Source organism: Brienomyrus brachyistius, chromosome 7 (genome assembly GCF_023856365.1).
Source record: "Brienomyrus brachyistius isolate T26 chromosome 7, BBRACH_0.4, whole genome shotgun sequence".
NCBI lineage: Eukaryota > Metazoa > Chordata > Actinopteri > Osteoglossiformes > Mormyridae > Brienomyrus > Brienomyrus brachyistius.
Genome location: NC_064539.1, coordinates 22,489,105 through 22,495,104, shown reverse-complemented (window position 1 = coordinate 22,495,104; position 6,000 = coordinate 22,489,105).

Sequence of the window (6,000 nt, the reverse complement as noted above, 5' to 3'; positions counted from 1 at the left end):
CCCTGTGCCAGCCGGCGCTAATGGCCCATGATGTCAGATTGCCACACCCACTTCCAGGGCCCTTTGGACCCCTGCGAATGCCTATGAAAACTCCCAGCCTCCCTCCCCGCAGCAGTGATTATAACACCATTAGGTAAGAAAGCGAAGCCAGCGACTACATCAAGCCCTCGGTGCCAAATTCACCTTCTCAAGCAATTATTACACGTCGCTCGTTTGTTTGTTTGCCGTTTTATGCAGGCCCAGATGTGCAGTTGGGAGTGTTTAAACATTAAGCGAACAGGAATAACAGAGGACAAACATCTGTTTGACGTGCACGGCCTGCGAAGGACCCAGAAGAAGAAACCCATTTACTGCCTGCGCACATTTCACAAATCAACTTCAGAACGTGAGGCCGTAATTACATATTCATAAATCGCGAAGACATTTCGGCTTCAACGGGTCTCAGGCTTCTTCCTTTCTGCAGCCTCTGGGAAGAAAAAAAAAAAAAAAACAATTTTTACAGAGATTTTAACATAAGCGAATTACCAGTGGAAAAGCTAAGGTGGGGCATGTAGTGGAGTCAGCGGTAGGTCAACCAATTTCAGAGGGAAGACAGACAGGAGGAAATCTGCAGTAAAGTTTGCATATTTTAGCTTCCCAGGCCTGGCAGCGGAGTCCCACGCATGACAGGAACCACAGCCGAGGACGACACAGTCACCGGCGTTAGCCACCAGCGGCTAATTAATCTCCAACTGAAACTTTCCATACTTAATGCTTTAAAAAGTGTTGTGGATCTTTTTCCCCCTCCTCAGTTTTTTGGTTTTAGAGTGCACCTATCAACCATGCAGGTGTGAGCATGGCGTGTAATTAACATGTCATAATCAAAATGACTAAGTCTGACACATTGTAATCACTGCATGGAGATTAGCCGGTAGCCATGGGCTATCCGTGCGGCCTGTCTTAATATCATTTGCATAATGAAAGCCAGCCGATCGTAATAGCTTTTCTTTCCCTTATTATCATAATTTCACCCTGGGCAGCGAGGACTGTGCCGACATTCTCCCCATTACCTTCGAGAAACTCCCAGGCAAAGTCATGCTCGGCCCGGTCCTCCGCTCAGCCGTTACTCTCACGGCTCCCGCCATGGAACAGACAAGTTCGCGGCAAGATGGGGGGGGGGAAGGGATGTCACCTTGTCTCTATTCAAATGTTAATGGCCTCCCTCTCATTTACTATCAATATATGCACAACGTAGTGATAACGATTCTAAATGTTTATTTCTGAAGGCATCATTATGGTGTAGTCCTAAGGCTGTTGGAAACACAAGTAAATCTCTGGTATAGCAGAACCAGTGGACTCTCAGACAAAAAGGTCATTCTGATTTCCGCTCACGAACAAGCTGCTTTACCATGTCAACCCTGTTTGTCCTTATTATGGGGCATTGCGGTAACGGCTATCTCCCAGAATGCACCTCTGCGCCAATGTGGGCTGTTTCCCAGCAGCACAGTCCACTCTCCCCATCCTGTGTCCATCACAACTTGAAGCCTGAAGGTATTACCTTTGTCAAAAGTCTTTCGTTAATTTGTGCCCTCAGACACTGCCTGTCTGTCAACCATTTTACAACTCAGATCATACCACAATCAGACACATACACACAAAAACAACATATAAAGAGAACCACATATACACACATCTCACTTGCTTCTGAAAATAAAAACCTTTCATTCCCTTAAAAAAAACCTTTTAACAGACACAAATATCCAAGGATTATTGACAAGCGTTTAAGATGTTGGTTATAAAGAGTTTTAATGAGTCCCTCCATTTAAGCAGCAAAGTGCTTCTGGATGGAAATTACATGTAAAGATCATAAAAGCTTAATACAACATTGTAATTATCTTCCCATTTAATTTCAGGGAGAGGTTCAAGAGTGTTGATACTTGGTTATATATAGTCAGCACAATGTCCTGTCTTTCAGATAATCAGTCTCCGCAGATCGAAAGGGGGGGGGGGGGGGTCTTTCTGTACAAAGTGTAACAGACATAAAAAGAAAAATTGAAAAAGAACATTTTAAGAATTCATTTCACGCAGCTTTGAGCAAGAGAATATAGATCACATACGCTGGTCAAATGAGAGAAAAATAATCAGTAACAATCTTCACTTAATGCTCCATCTCAGTAGCTGTACTTGTGCTATACAATGAAAATAGAAACTGCTCTCAAACACACAAACGAAGCAGATAGATGCCCACTGACCAGGAGACAGTGGATCCTTAATCAAAGGGAGGTGGTTCTTGCAGTGCGGGGACAGTTCCCGTCTGGGCCCAAGGTCCTCTTCAGTCTCCATCCTTGGGCTCGGATGGCTCTCAGTCCACAATAGCAATTTAATGTCAACCTTGTGGCGAGGTGGGGGCGCATGTACCCTAGATGGGACGGGAAGTCCCGATACTTCCCTTATTCAGCCCGAGAACAATCCCATGCATGTGGTCAAGGTAAAATTCCCGTATGGGTACAACTCGACCCAGACAGGAGTGGACTGGCTGCTGCTTCATCTAGATCAGAGCCCAAGCCAAGAGCCAGCAACCCATCATGAATGGCGACGGGATGGACACCACAGCGAAGACCACGGCAGCGAATAGCCATCGTTCTAAAGTTGACAAAGAGCCTCATCTGTGTAAGTCAACATACAAATAGCTTCCTTTGAAAGTCATCATTTCAATATGAGCTGTAAAAACCTCTAGGTTAAAGGCCTCTGCTGCTTGCCAGCGCATTTATAAATGTGAGATTTGAAGGGGTGACGTTCGCAGAAATGGGCCAGTGCTAAGATCTGGACCACAGGCACAAGTGGTCTGCAAGACCTCTGTCATCCGCGCGTCAGCAGCACTGAACACAAGGCTGCCTGTCATTCGCTCTTCTCTCGACGAGGCCTTTCCCTTAAAAATAAAAATTATTAATAAATGGGAGTCTGCTCGACACGTCCCCTCCTTTCCTGTTCTCAAATTCTGGAGCCTGTTCGAGATTTGAGAGCAAGACCTGCTCCATCACCTTACCCAGGGACAGCAATGCGGGTCCGAACCAGAATCTTAAACATTTGCAGAGCTGAGCATCGGCTGTATACAAAAAGACAGGCTATAGGTTATATTTACTACTTTCAGCCTTTGTTTTATTCTTTACGCAGAAACACGCTTTGTTAAGCTTCCTGAGACACATGGGTTTGGCAGCAGCTTTTCCCTACCCCCCCATTGGTCGCCCTCCGGGGGTTCCGTGTGGGGCCCCAGCATTGTGTGGCCTCCCGATGCTATCCCAAAGAAAGACCTTTAAAAGGCGGAACCCTCAAGTGCAGACCAGACAAATGTTTAGTTAAGGAATAATACAGGAGACCGTAAAGAGGAAGGCTACAGCAGACAGAGGGCGAAAGGAGAGCGAGGGACGAATTCGAAATCTAATTAAAAATTAAATAGGTTGCTTTCACAGAGTCCCACCTCACACCTGGGCCTGTCTTATGAAGGGAACCTGAAGGGGAGCGAGTCAGGGCGGGGTCCGGCCCGGTTAAGCGGCGGGGAGACGGGCCTTCGGCGACAGCTTGGGCCTGGAAGCATGAGCACTTTGGAGGTGCAAAAGATCTCTTTGTTGGTGGGTTGGGTGATGGCAAACGTCGGGTTGCACCGAAGAACATAGAAAGAAACAAAAAACAAGAAATGTCCGCTTCTCTTCAAGTCCCTCAAGTCTCAAGTACATTTAAACAGTAAAGCTAAAAAGCTAGACGCCCCAAACACATGCGTGTGGAAATCAGCATGAGAATTCAAAGGGTTTGGCATCTCGATGGGCCGTTCGGCTGGCCTGCTTTGGAGGCCCGACGGAACCTGGGAAAACAGACCAAAGACACAGATGGCGAGGAGAGAACCCAAAGAAACACACCCTGCCTTCTGCCGAAAGGAGGAGGGAACGGCATCTACAGCCGTTACACCGGGATCAGGATCCGGCGGGGGGGGGGGGGGGGGGGGGGGAGGGGCTGCAGTGAGTCCTGCAGCTAATGTAACTCACCGCAAGCTCCCCGTTTCCCACATCTATAGAACCTTAACGCTGAACACCCCCCCCCCCCCCCCCGCAAACAGGGAGGGTGGGTATCGACAGAGACATGCATTTGCTAAAACGATGATGAATATTTCATAGGGACATGGATTCAGTGCTCCTGACGGATGTAAATAAGTGAAGAGCCATGATATTTACCCCACTATAAAACTTTGATGAGTGCCTAGGCTATTTAAAAAGGCTAAACATGACATGGTGTTTACACTGGGGTCAGACAGTGAGGTCGGCCTGGGGAGATGCTTCAGCCCTAAAAGGGGATAACGTTACACGGCCAAAAAACCCCCGAAGAATGTCCCTGCAGATGCAAACTAACCCTGGGGCTCCCTTTTCAATCCTCATGCCCACGGGGCCAAAACCTCAGCGACGTACAGCCTAAGGGTGGGGTCGCAAACCCGAAGATGGGAGGGGACCGGCAGGCATGCCGGGCTCTCTGCCACGCAGTGGGCGTAACCCGCACTCAGTGCCGCACCTCTGGCCCGGATGGTGATGCTCGCAGCCTTTGTTAACTGTGCTTTAAAAATGCATCGCCGCACACTCGCTAGGCGAGTTATTCGCGCAGAGAGACCTGGGCTGTTTACACACTCCCAGCATCTCCATCTGCGGACGGCGTGGCGTCCTAAAGTGCTCCGTCACACTGAATGATCGGAACCACACCCCCTGGCTCTCTCTGCCCGGCGACGCAGGAGATCCAGCACGAGCTTCGCTCTGGCCGGGCCAAGCGATTCCTCAGCCCCGCACTCCCAGTCTGAAGGTGCACAGTCCACCGCCAGGGCCGGGGCCGCTGCCCAACAGATGGGACAGATGCTCTCATGTGGAGGACCACTAAGGTGGGAGCTGTGGGCGGAGCTGACAGGAGGGTCAGGCTCCTGGAGACACCTTTACGGAAGGGGGGCATAACTGGTGATGCACCAGACACCCCAGGAAAACACAGGAAGGGGTGTGACTGCTCCAGCAGAAGGCAATGGCAGGGATACAGTAGCATTACATCTTGATCAACAGATGACTGATAGTATCACTGCCGCCCATCTTTCACGAGCCCTTGTTTGATGACAGAGCAAGCCTCACCTTGCACATCTATTAGCCGACGTCAGCCCCTCCCCCTGGCCCCCCTGAGGCAGGTGCATCAATAACGCTCGCGCCCGCCTGGGAGGACGACACCGCCGGAGGGCCCAGGCCACGCGCCTCACACCATTACAGGCCACCCATCCTTCATCACCGACCCCCACCCCTGCCAACAGCAGGATGTGATGTCCAGGCCGGTGCCCACAGCCCCAGCACCCCCACCTGAATTAACCGATTAGAACCTGGCTTTTAAGGAATATCACCATGTTTCAGACCTACTCTATACTGGAGAGCTGGCTGCCCCCCCCCCATTCTGACAACAAAGTAACTTGCATACAGCTGACCACAGCCAAATACCCCCCGCATGGGGCGGCACATGTAAACATTAAAGGCTTGTGGTACGTGTGTGTCGGGTCCATAGAGAGTCCTCACTCCCCCCCCCCCTACTGCAGCACCACCCAAGTTAAGGCTACCTTCCTGCTCAAGGCCTGCCATCCTGGGGCTGCCGTCTCCTTTCACCTGGACACTTCGAGCCTTACTGGAACACATGACGGTCCCTCGGGCTCCCAGTCAGGGAGCCCCTAACAGCGACCACACCCTGGCACACACTGCCAATCAGTGCCTTCTGTTTTCACCAATGACATCATACTGCAGTTTTCTCCATCTTATATAATCGCTAGTTTGATACAGCATAGTAAATACTGTTTATAATTACCCAATATTTTGTACTACTGGCATTACTGGCTTTGGATTTGTACTGAATTCCTGTCGTTTGGGGAAACATACAAACATTTACAACTGGAGGGGAAAAAGGCAGGGCGGATGCAAAGGCAACGTTGGCTTTAGCGGCGTGTAGTTCACGTTGTTTAAT